Source organism: Podarcis vaucheri (genome assembly GCF_965113315.1).
Source record: "Podarcis vaucheri genome assembly, chromosome: 9".
Classification (NCBI taxonomy): Eukaryota; Metazoa; Chordata; class Lepidosauria; order Squamata; family Lacertidae; genus Podarcis; species Podarcis vaucheri.
The window spans coordinates 41,650,052-41,662,924 of record NC_138767.1 but is presented as its reverse complement, the minus strand read 5'-3'; positions in this window follow the sequence as shown (position 1 = coordinate 41,662,924).

Genomic DNA, 12,873 nt, shown 5'->3' with positions numbered 1-12,873 from the left:
GTAATTTCCCCGCTCACCCCCATAGGCTGTAAAATGTATTTTTGATCAGTTTTAATGTCAAGTATAGACATTATGGCTTTCCTCCCTGCATTCTATTTTCAAACCTGCTTTTATGTGGTCTTTAAGTATGGAACTGCATGTTTCTCTAATGTTCTTTTGCAGGGGAAAGACAGCAAGCACCACAAGGGAGTGTTGACAAGATGATAATTTATCTATTTAATAAGGTTCAGGCATTTGAAAACGAAGACTAGTCACAGCAAAGTTTTCACTAAATTATTATGAATATTGGTGAAGATATCTCCTTCCAAGTACAGTTATTAGTATAATGAAGAAGATTAACTTTGCTAAAACACTTGCTAGTTATTATCATGCAACTAGAGTACGGCAAAATCAACTCAATTCTCAAAGGGGCTTTTTCAAATAAGCGTTATGAAATAATGACTAGACTTTGGCTTTAGCAAATCTAGCTGCTTTTACGTCTCTAGACAGACCCAGATTCTGCAAAGCTCTTTGTACAAAAGTTGGTCACCAGTGCCTTCATGGGGTTTCACAGGTCAAAGAATTACAAAGACCATTTTTTTTTTTTTATCATTGTCAACATGCTGTGGCCTTTCCAAGTTCTTTCTGTAATATTAAATACTGCAATGTGTTTTGGCAATGTATCCAATACTGTGTGTGCAGTTTCACTCAACTGGTGGTGAAGCTTCCATCAATAAAACAGGGAGGGAAGTAATTTTTGATGATTCTCACCCCCTTCTCCTGCAGTTCCCACTCCTTAAATCTATTCCAGAGGTTTGGGGGACCACTCCCACCCCCCCAAGCACATCTAGGGGCATGTGGGGCTACAAGGGGGAGGAAAGGATTGTCAGAAATTGTATCAATCCTTGTAATGCTGAAGGAAGTCCTACTATCAGCTGAGCAACACCATAGAACATAAAGCCCTAGATAGATAGATAATAGATAGATAGATAAACATATAACATACAACAATTAAACAATAAGCCCACAATTCTTTAAACTCTTTTTCTTTTTCAACGAACAAAGGGTAAGTGATGGTTTCTCAACTTCTGCTGTTACAGAGTACAGTGGTACCTTGGGTTAAGAACTTAATGTGTTCTGGAGGTCCGTTCTTAACCTGAAACTGTTCTTAACCTGAAGCACCACTTTAGCTAATGGGGCCTCCTGCTGCCATCGCGCCGCCGGAGCACGATTTCTGTTCTTATCCTGAAGCAAAGTTCTTAATCTGAGGTACTATTTCTGGGTTAGCGGAGTCTGTAACCTGAAGCATCTGTAACCCGAAGCGTATATAACCTGAGGTACCACTGTAGTTCTAATAACCAAACACAGGGCTGGATTTGAAACACTAAGGCTGCAATCTAATGCACAGTAACCTGGGCCTAAATCCCATGGAACGCAGTGTGACTTACCTACAAGTAATATGTGCAGGTTTAGCCGGCATGGTTATATTTCTTTTCCATTCACACACACACAAACATCATTCCACCTACCAGTTGTTCTGATGGAACCTTTAAACTCCCTTGCTCCTCCTCATAGCTTATGGTAGGGAGTGGCTACAGCTGTCTGCTGCCCCTACCAAAATGATATAATATGGTTCCCTTTGCATATAGACAGCCTGCCTGCTGTGCTCTGTGCTCTGGAGCCTTGAGCTGCCTGCTTCTCAACTGGAATTAATTTGGCTTGTGCAAAAGATTGAGCAAACCAACGTGCACATGTGTTTGGGGTCGCGCAGTGCTGTTAGCTATTCCCATTACGGGAAAGGAAAATTCTTCTGCGTCTTTGCTGTGACCGTATGAATTTGGCAGAGAGGCTCTCCTTTGAAATCGCCATTCTGCTGAGGAGAAGGGATAGGCTCACACACAGGGAGGCGGTTTTTGGTTGCCCCTTCCCTCTATACAGTGAAGGAGCCACAAGCGAGTCTGGTATCTCCTGAGAGGCAGGAGTGGCTGTGGTAGAAACCACAAGAAAAGCCCCACAACATCTCTAGCAACAGCCATCGATATCCTAATAAGTGTAGAATCTTAGGGCATTAAGTATAGCTGTTAAGATGCCCCAGATATTTTCCACAATAACTTTTAAATGTGGAACTGCAGTAAAATTCATAAGCTTTTTAAGGATTAGAACCATTCTCTAAACCCTCATTTGGAAGAAAGCACTATTGTTTCCTCCTATTAAATGTTTGTTAATCTAATCCACATCTAGTTATTTAAAACCAAAGGAATGCTGCAAATTGAGGTGTTTCTATGTCGGGGTCGTTGTAGCATCCTTTGGTATTTCAATTAATATGTCTGCATCTAGCTGCAGGCTTTGCTGAAAACAGACCAGGGGCTGGTGATTTGATTCTCTATAAGGGGTTGAGTGCTGGCACTGCGTTATTGGCTACAATGGAGAGAAGTTCTTCAGTGGATCTGCGGCAACAGATCAAGTAAAAGCTCCTCGCCATGCGAAGAGGAAATAGAAGATTTGAGGTCCGATTCCTCATCTTTAAACACACACGAACACCTATAAACATACATAATAAGCACATGTTATTAAGTGTCTTTGCTATGTCTTAATGGGACTGTACTGGATGTAGATTTATCAACTGGCCCAGCCCTAATGGCAGCTGCCCAGGAATGTACTGACTTTTCCTGGAGGTAGTTTGGAACTAAGAACAACTTGATGACTTGGAGCCCCCTGTGGCATTGAAAGGGAGAGGATGGAACTGGCTCGTTTATATAATGGGGTCCCCAACTTTTTGGGGGACCGGGGACACATCAAAGAAACTGTTCTGGGTAGCACAAAATACCCATTTTACAAATGTAAATTTTACCCATGTACGTTCTGTAGGGCCAGTGGTGTAATTAAAGCATTTTAGAGTTGATGCTCTTACCTGGGGAAGGGCTTCTTTAGATGATCATGTGCATTATTTCAAAATGTGGAAAGTGTGAGTTAACGTTGCTCCTCTTCTGTTGCCTGGGGCCATGGACTTCGGCCTCAAAGTTCTGCCCTGATGGCATCACTGAGCAGAACCTCATTAACAGATCTCTAATGTATGTATATGAGAGCCAGTCCAGCCTTTGAAAGTCACACATCAGTAACTAAAAAACCCAGTCAAAATTAAAAAATTCCTTCCAGTAGCACCTTAAAGACCAACTAAGTTAGTTCTTGGTATGAGCTTTCGTGTGCATGCACACTTCTTCAGATACACATCTGTTCACTTCTTCAGATACACATCTATTTTGACTATGGCAGACCAACACGGCTACCTATCTGTAACTAAAAAACCCAGAAAAGCTAAACCGTTTTGGACACACAAAGCATTAAACAGGTGGGGCAAAAAAACCCAAAAGAACCACACAAACCTCACAATGCTTAATTCTATTTCCTTGCCTGTTGTCACAAGATGGCAGTGTTTCAGAATTCGTTGCTGATCGCTCTGCTGATGTACAATATTTAGGTATCAATATAGACATTTATCCTGGATTCATTTTTTTAGAAGTACTTTATCATTGCACTGGTTCCTGTTAGGCTACAGTTGTGGAATTAGTATATTCCTAAATATACTAGGAACATTTTGTGTATATTTTTCATTAAAAACCAGAAAATAATTGGACTGGGCGACAGGAATCAGTGGAGCAACAGAAACCATAACTGCATCCCAGACCTTGTTTTTGGAAGTGTCTCTCCCCCCTTTGAGTCCAATGGGTGAAGGTAGCTGGGAAAGAGGTAAATGTAAGAACTAGTTAATTTTATCTGGGATATTGTAGATGGGAGAATTATCTCCAAGGGCACAATTAGCAGCATAAAATGGCTAATTTAGCTCATTAAAATGTAAATCTTCTCAAGTCATTAGTACACGTAAAAGGCAATCCGGGGAGACTAATAAGAATAAAGCTTAAAATCTCTCTCTCTTTAAAATATAATCCATGACGGGAATTAAATAATTAAAATAGCTGTTTTAAATATGACAAATGAACATCTATTCTCAGAAGGTGGAAGAAGCAACAAGGGGGGTCATCCCTCTTGTAACCTGGTCCTCACCAACAGGCAGGAAAGGTTCAATGAACTGGGAACCTTGGGAGGAGGTGATCATGTTTTTTAGGTTTCATTTTACAAAGGAAAGGGAAAACTAAGCATGGTCAGACATGCACTCTGGACTTTAAGAAGTCTGATTTCAAAAAGCTTAAGGAAATATTGTGTGAGATCCCCTGATCAGAAATACTCAGAGAATGGATCCAAGATGGAGGTAAGTTTCTTAAAGGTGAAATACTGAAGGCACAAATACTGGAACTACATTAAGATCACAGATTTTCCACACACAAATCCACTCCTGTTAGCCCACCACCCATATTTTTCCATTTCAGCAGTATAATTAAGGGGAGGGGGAGATTCGTTTTGTTGCCATTGTTAACAAATTATTTCAGATCTACACCCAAAGATTTAACACTTTACCCTTCTCTACCTGTTGCCTAACCATGCTTTAACCATCTAAAGTTTACTAAACCCCATCTAAAATTTACTAAACCTCAGCTAAATCTGCTCACTCCTTCACAGTGTTCATTGCCATACATTACCATACGAACATGGGCTACAGTATGGTCTTAGGAGCTATCTATGATTCTGCCTAAGGCTGCAAAGTTGGGCTGGATGTGCACTGTGTGCCATTTTGGTATACTCTCCTGCAATTCTGTGTGACAAACAAGATATAATCAAAATAACTTCGTCAAGATCATAAAAAGATATAATAATAATAATAATAATAATAATAATAATAATAATAATAATAATAATATCATATTGAGTTGATGTCAGTGGCAGAAGCGCCAGAGGCAGCAGGCAGTTGTGGAGTTTTTGAACATTTTTACAAAGATGAATTCGCCATTTCCAAAAGTTTGCATTTTTTTTAACCTGAAAGTTGGATGGATAGCGTAAGAGCCAATACCCTTTCTCAAGGCAATCCCTAGGGTATCTTCCAAGAGCATAGTTGCCTGTAATAAAAACAAAAGCAGTCAGGAGGAACACAACCAAAGGAGCGATAGTGGGAGTAGTAAATGATATATAGATCTCAAGAGAAAAGAAAATTGTTTTGTAGGAGAGTCTAAGCCTGCCTGGCTGAGATAACAGTGAAGTGTTCTGCTGAAAAGAAGACTAATCTCTTGCAAAGGAGATAATGTAATGTGGTATTTGTCCTGTTTGTTCACATTTTGTCCTGTTTTACATCAGTAGTATTACAAAAGAGCAAGGACATCAGAACTCAGCGGTGACTGATCATCATATTCAGCGTGGTGAAAACAGAACCTTGAAAGTCAGAGTTGTGTATACAGCCAGCCCTCCCTTTACACGGGGCTTATATCCCAAGGCACAGCACACGTTGGTGAACTTGTGTAGAACTGAAACCCAGTGAAAAAGCCTGCAAACACCCTGCTCCACCCTAGCCCTTTTCATGATGTTTCTGTGACATCTTTATGACGTTTCTGGGTCACTTTAGGGTTCAGTGCGGTGCGCATATACATGGCCATGCACTTATTGAACAGGCACAAACAAGGGACATACTAGAAAACTGGAGAATGTAAAAGCTCAGAAGTAATCTTATCACTCAAGATGGCCCCAACATTAATTGGGGTAAGGTAGTGCTTGAGCATCTACTTTGCACACTCGAGCAAAAATGTGGGCCATGTGTGCATCTTCTGTGTTGCATGCTTCTTTCAGATGTCTGACCTACCATGGCTACGATCTGGCCAGTGGGGCTGCAAAAGATTAAAGCCCCCTGCCCCCATGCTTATCAGGCTGAGGGGCTCCTGTGCTTTTAAAATAATGATGATGATAGTAAAACCTATGCAAGACAAACTATGTGACAAACTTCACGTCTGCTTTGGCTCTCTGAGAATTTAAAGTAGGGATGATTTTTTGCTTCAAAGACCAAGGTCAATTTTATCAACAATAATGACGAAATGCAAGTGCATTCGCATATAATTACATCTTCAGAAAACGGTTTCTGGCCCTCAACCGCGTGGTCCTTGAAAGTGTGTGAAATATATTTGGATCAGAAAAATAAATAAGCAGCCTAATTCTAAACACATTTGCTTGGATGCTAGTCCCACTAATTTCACTAGAACTCACTTCCAAGTATGCATGGTTTGGACTGGAGCCCAAATCAAAGAGGCTTCCATTAGCTTCAGACATGAAGACGTCTAATAAGGCTCTAAATTGCAGGACACACCTGCAATTAAAAAGGGAATGGCTCCCATCAAAGCTCAGTCGACTTCAAAGCAGTCTGCAGGTTTGTTTGAATTAGAGGGGAGACAAATGTGCTGCTCAGAATTCCCCACTGCAAAAGATGAATATTCATTAGACATTATCAGAATATTTGGTATCCAGTGGTCTACTCTATGCTGTATGCTATATGGAAAAAGATGGGGTGGTGTTTTCTCTCTTCTCCTTTCAGATTCAACATCTGGTTGTGATGTGTTACTTACACAATTCCAAAACGAGCAAAGCTGAGGTTATCTAATGCTTTGAAAAAAGCTAGAAATCCAATCTGATACAACTTCTTTACATTGGGAAATGTGTCTTTGTGCAGGAGAAGACACTGAATAAAAAAAATATATAAAACTGAAATCTACTTTTTAAAACTATCTCCTTATTAGGAATTGACTGTACTTTAAAGCAAATTACTAAAACGACATGATTTTGAAGGACAGTCCATTAAAATCAGTGCAGCTCACTTCCAACAAATACGCAAGCCTATTATCCTTGCAAGCCAGTAATATGGTGATTACCAGATGTTGTCACTATGGTTTGGATCTGAAGACAAGTTAGCTTCATGAACTTCATGGACGGAATGCTGCCTGATCCTGCCTGCAGCCACTTGTACCACCAGAAGACCGTCCACAGGGTTGGGGACCCTCCTGAACAATATAGGATGATGGTGGTGAGAGGATTATATGGAAAATATTCTTTCTGTGAATTTCCTTAACAGTGTAATCCAATTCCATGTCAGACCACATTCACACCATACATTTAAAGCACTATGATACTAATACCACATCCAATGGTCATGGCTTCCCCTAAAGAATTATGGGAGCTGTAGTTCGTTGAGGGTATTGAGATTTGTTAAAAGGTAAAGGGACCTCTGACCATTAGGTCCAGTGGTGGCCGACTCTGGGGTTGCGGCGCTCATCTCGCTTTATTGGCCGAGGGAGCCGGCGTACAGCTTCCGGGTCATGTGGCCAGCATAACTAAGCCGCTTCTGGAGAACCAGAGCAGCGCACAGAAACGCCGTTTACCTTCCCACCAGAGCGGTACCTATTTATCTACTTGCATTTTGAAGTGCTTTCGAACTGCTAGGTTGGCAGGAGCAGGGACCGAGCAACGGGAGCTCACCCTGTTGCGGGGATTCGAACCGCTGACCTTCTGATCGGCAAATCCTAGGCTCTGTGGTTTAACCCACAGCGCCTCCCGCATTAGGAGACCTCTATTCCTTTCACAGATGTTTCCAGTGAAGAGGGATTGATTATTAAACCACTCTACTCATCCAGACTTCTCCCCTTACCCCAGGGGCCTGCCAATTATTTATGAAAACATGTCTGTATCACCTTCCACCAAAAATCTTGATAATCCAGGCCAGTGTCAAATTTAGCATTATTTGCTGGAACTAAGCACTAGCAAATGTCTGGGAACACAAATTAGGACGCATATGATGAAAGTAGGCCAAGGACCACATCTGACCTCTGGATGTATCTCCGTCCTAGATTAGAATGCAGTCAAATTTGGAATGGTGAACTTGTGGCCCAAATTCAAATTCCGACTCAGCCATGAAGCTCAGTGGGTGATTTTGGGCCTGCCATTCTCTCAATCAGTAACCTCACAGTGGTGTTGTGAAGATGGAGCAATCTCAGCTATGTATGCTACCCTGAGTCCTTTGGTTAAAAATGTGATGAGTAATATTTGCTGTCTGGTTCCTGACAAACCACAAAGGTGTCTGAGAACATGATGGGTCAGGATTCTAGGGTGGAATTATCAGCTAAGGCCATCACACAAGTTTCATACATGGTTCATACAGTTAAATCTACGTTCATCATCCTGCTTTTCCGGGAATCAATGGTTTGAGCAAGTCACAGTTTTCCACATTGACATGCAATGGCTAACTATGGTTTGTTGGGAAAGCAGAGGTTATTGAAGACCTTACTGTACCCAAGGGCAGGCGGACAGAGGCCTCCAACCTCTTATTTGCATGGAGTCAAGCTATGAAGAAGCAGTGACAAGGCCCCTCATGATTTGGTATTTCTTGAAAACAAAAAAGTCTCATGGATAAATAGTGTAGTAACTAGGATATCATTATAATATAGATTCAGTTTTCCTTACCTACCAGGGGCTTGTGGAATATAAATACAGCTTTGAGGAAACACCCAGCTCCTTAAGAAATTCTGCGCACATAAATGGTTCCAGATACACAAGAGTGTGAGTAAAATTGAGATAAATCCTAATGGACCCAGAGATTATCCAGCTAACCCAGCCATTTTTGTGTATTTCCTCAGCAGTGACCCCTGTGTTTTGCACTGATTGAATAAAAATGCAGATGGTTACTATTGAGAGGCTCGCTGCACTTGCTTCCAGGAGGTTTAAGTTTAGTTCCGTAGTAACCACATCTCGATAAAAAACATGTTTCATTTATTTCCTTAATGATCATGGAATAAGCAGGATGTGGGGCTTCCCCCCCCCCAATGATGTTATGAACCAATATGATCCAGGTACTTTCCTGTCAAACATCTGCGACTTAGGGACAACGCGTGTCTGTATTAGTAAACCTGCCAAGGGCTTGTTTCCTGCTTAGGATTATCACAACATAGTTGCTCTCTGGGTCTGCACAACTAACAAAGCCAGACAAGAGAAGGGCTTCTTCTCTTTGAAACCCTCTTGTCTCTACAAAAAGAAGTATCCAGCTCTGAACACTGGGAGGGCAGATACAATTTCTAGAACCTTGTGTACTTTTCTTCAAACTGTGCTACTAAGATGTTCACAAATGTGTCAGTGTTGCAATCATAGTTACTTTCTAAAAGCATGGCTGAGTACACGCTGACCCAGCTGTAACAAAAAAAGTAGTTTTTCTCAGTCTGGAACCATTCCCGTTCGCCGTCAATGTGCTACTTTCAGTCTAGATTGGATTCTAGATCCTGTCATCCACAAGGATGGCTGCAGTTACTTGAAATGCATTTGAAAACACACCCCTCGCTAGGTGATGCACACCTTTTCCTGCCCAGGTGACTGAAGAAGAAAGTGGTGATTTTAATCTTGGTATACACCAGGCATAGGCAAACTCGGCCATCCATATGTTTTGGGACTACAGCTCCCATCATCCCTGACCACTGGTTCTGTTAGCTCGGGATGATGGGAGTTGTAGTCCCAAAACATCTGGAGGGCCGAGTTTGCCTATGCCTGGTATACACCCATTCACAATGTCCTTGTGGCTGCACCCACACTCATTTCTGGGACCACCCATATCTGTTTTGAAAAGGACACACTATATGGTAACACAGATTCAATCTGCAATGACCTTCTATTTTTGGAATGAAACCAGTTCCTGAATAAGCATCTCTCAGGGGCAAAAAAATATGCGACAGATCTGATTGTGTATACCTATATAGGTAGGAAAAAACAAGTATTCAGTCTACATGGATTATAGAAAACTGTTCCTCAAACAAAAAACATGCTTTGTGAGATTCAAATCCTGAAAGGGCTCAGAAAGATACTCTGGTCAGTCACTGCTATTCAATGTAGTCAGTACTGAATTGGACTAGCCAATAGCTTGACTCAGTCTATGGCAGTTTTCTATATTCCTAATTTAAATCACTGATCTCATCTTAACTTTGGATCCTGCCACTAAATTTTTTATAGGTGCAACGGGCGTTCAATTGCACTGCATTTTAAAGATGGATCTCCACTCACAAGGCAATGGGAGCAAAACCAGAGAAAGGAGGAACGCTTTCACCCCAATGTGTGTGGCGTGTCTGGAAAGGATAATAAAGTATCTGGAACTAATGCGGCCATTTCTGAATGTGCTGTACATGTAGCACGTAGATGGGAAATTCGTAGCACATATATGTGGCACATAAATAGGAAATAATTCCCTAAATCAATGTTCTTAAAATTATATTTTGATCTAAACAACAACTCACACAAGGCAATCATTTTTACTGAATCCTACCCAGGATTTGAAAACAAAAAAGCAATATGGAAGAAAAGGACTGTGTTAGTTATTGGATTTCACTTAATGTGACTATTATTGCTAGTAAATGCTTCCATATAATGCTTTACAATGTCTACTGACCTTGGGAAAATATCAGGTTTAGCTGTACAAGAGACAAACCGGGAGAACTGAAGGAATATAATCTTCCATCACCTGGTGGTAGGATTTGTCTTGAGGGGAAAATATGTTCTCAAACTATGAAGTATTTTTTTTACTTATATTGACTCTGTACCATCTAAAACTGATTGCCCACCTTTCTAATATAAGGACTTTATTTGCAATGTCCTCTGCCTTACAAGCTACCCGTATCTTCTGATTAGAGTGAACCAAATAACCGCTTGCAGTTTAAAAGAGCGAGCAATCATTGCCCAGCATGCTATACTACAGTCTGTCAAAGTGTTTGTGTGGATCTACTCTCAGGAAGCTCTGATAGGAAAACAGGAGGCTAGTTCATTTAGCTCTGTATTGCCTGGACTGATTTGCAGCAGTTCTCCATTCATACATATCTTCTTTGGCACTTCCAGAAAGTTATCTCTGGTCAATGAAATGTGTAGGATAGATCACATTTATTTTCAATTGTTCATGAAAATATGACAGATTTATGCAACACACAGCATGACACACAATATTGACAAGTTGCTACAATGGATTTGCACTACAGACGTCTGCATTTTATTTTTTTCTCAATTTTTTAAAATTGGTTTTCACAATATTATAAACAAACAGACACATAAGACAGACAAACATAAATCATAGCCTTATTGAAAATTACACTTATTAACTTTGTTAAGTGACGTCCCCGCTTCCCCTTGGTTGAATTTCATTGCATATCCTTTTAACGGTTTCCCAAATCACAATTCTTATAAAATTTAACTTAAACATTAACATCCTTAAATCTTCACTTTATGAAATTAAACATATTAATTCATCACTTAACATAAATAAAATCCTAAGCCAATTAAGTATCTGCAAGCTGTTTTCAGTTAATTTAACTTAACATATTTAACTAAATAATCATTAAATTTAATCCACTCTTCCCGATACTCCTCCTCCTGCATTTTAAATCCCGGCTGGACCAGGAACACTTTTCAATGACCACTTACCCCCTTGCCACCCAAACTTAAGCACATTCACTCAGCAGCAAGTCCTGCCAATGTTAACTGAATTTACTTCCCAGAAATGTGCAAAGGGCAGCAACTTTACCTCAGTTTCCCATCTCTAAAATGGGACTACAACCTATACTAGCAAGGCTGAATGAACTAATTACTGTAATGAAGCCTCATTCACACACTTAAAGACTACAGGGCTTGCAATGGCAGTCTAATATTACAGAACGCATAATTTTGCAATGGTGTGTTTGTACAAGTCAAGCAGAACCCTCCCTTAAAACCCCCCCCCTCTCCTTTTAAAGTATTGTAATTTCCCAGCTGGGGAATATATATTCTCTTTATGTGGTTTGGACTATTATTTGGTTAACTATACTGTTATATCACACTTACCTCAGTGTGCCGTTTCCGATGCTCAGCAGGAGTTTCTCTTTCTAGGGTTTTCATAAATAAACCATGCCAATATGGGCCACATTAATCACTTAAAAGGATGGAAGAGATCTCAACTATGGGAGGGAGCTGCAGTTTGAGTCTGCTAATGGCTCTGTACAATGATTTAATAAAATTTGTAAAGTGCTTTGGCTTCGATGTGGTTGAGAGGTTATATTAAAAATGCAAGATTCTTATCGTTATGGACATGCTTAGTCTGGAGGATTAGAAATCACAGACCAACTACATCTCAATGAAACTGAGGTACCGGGGGGGACAGGGACGGGACAGGACTCAGAGACGGTTAGAAACCTTCACATAGCTAACATTAAGTGTGGCTTTTTCTCCAGCAGAATTAAGAGATGTGAGTTTAAAGAACAAATAGCCCAATCGCAGGCTAATCATTTAACCTACATCTTGTTTTTTTCTTTTTATGAACTGATATTTAAAGCCCTAAATGGCCTTGGTCCAGTATACCTGAAGGAGTGTCTCCACCCCCATCGTTCTACCTGGACAGTGAGGTCCAGTGCCGATGGCCTTCTGGCGGTTCCCTCACTGCAAGAAGCCAAATTACAGAGAACCAGGCAGAGGGCCTTCTCGGTAGTGGCGCCCGCCCTGTGGAACGCCCTCCCACCAGATGTCAAAGAGAACAACTACTACCAAACTTTTAGAAGACATCTGAAGGCAGCCCTGTTTAGAGAAGCTTTTAATGTTTGATGTATTACTGTATTTTAATATTTGGTTGGAAGCCGCGCAGAGTGGCTGGAGAAGCCCAGCCAGGTGAGCCAGGTAGGTATAAACAAATTATTATTATTATTATTATTATTATTAGACATAGTGGAAGTCCCTGATTCAAATGTCGCCTCTGGCATGAACTCACTAGGTGGCGCTAGGTGAGCCACTCTGTGAGCCTCAGTCTCCACATCCACAATATGGGGAATATTACTGTAGGGAGCTGCCTTACACCATCAGATCACAGGGCCCTCTAATGCAGGATGGTCAACAATGACTGGCTGAAGTTATTCAAGGTTTCAGGCAAAGAATATCCCCAGTCCTACCTGGGGATGCTAGAGATTGGACTTGAAACCTTCT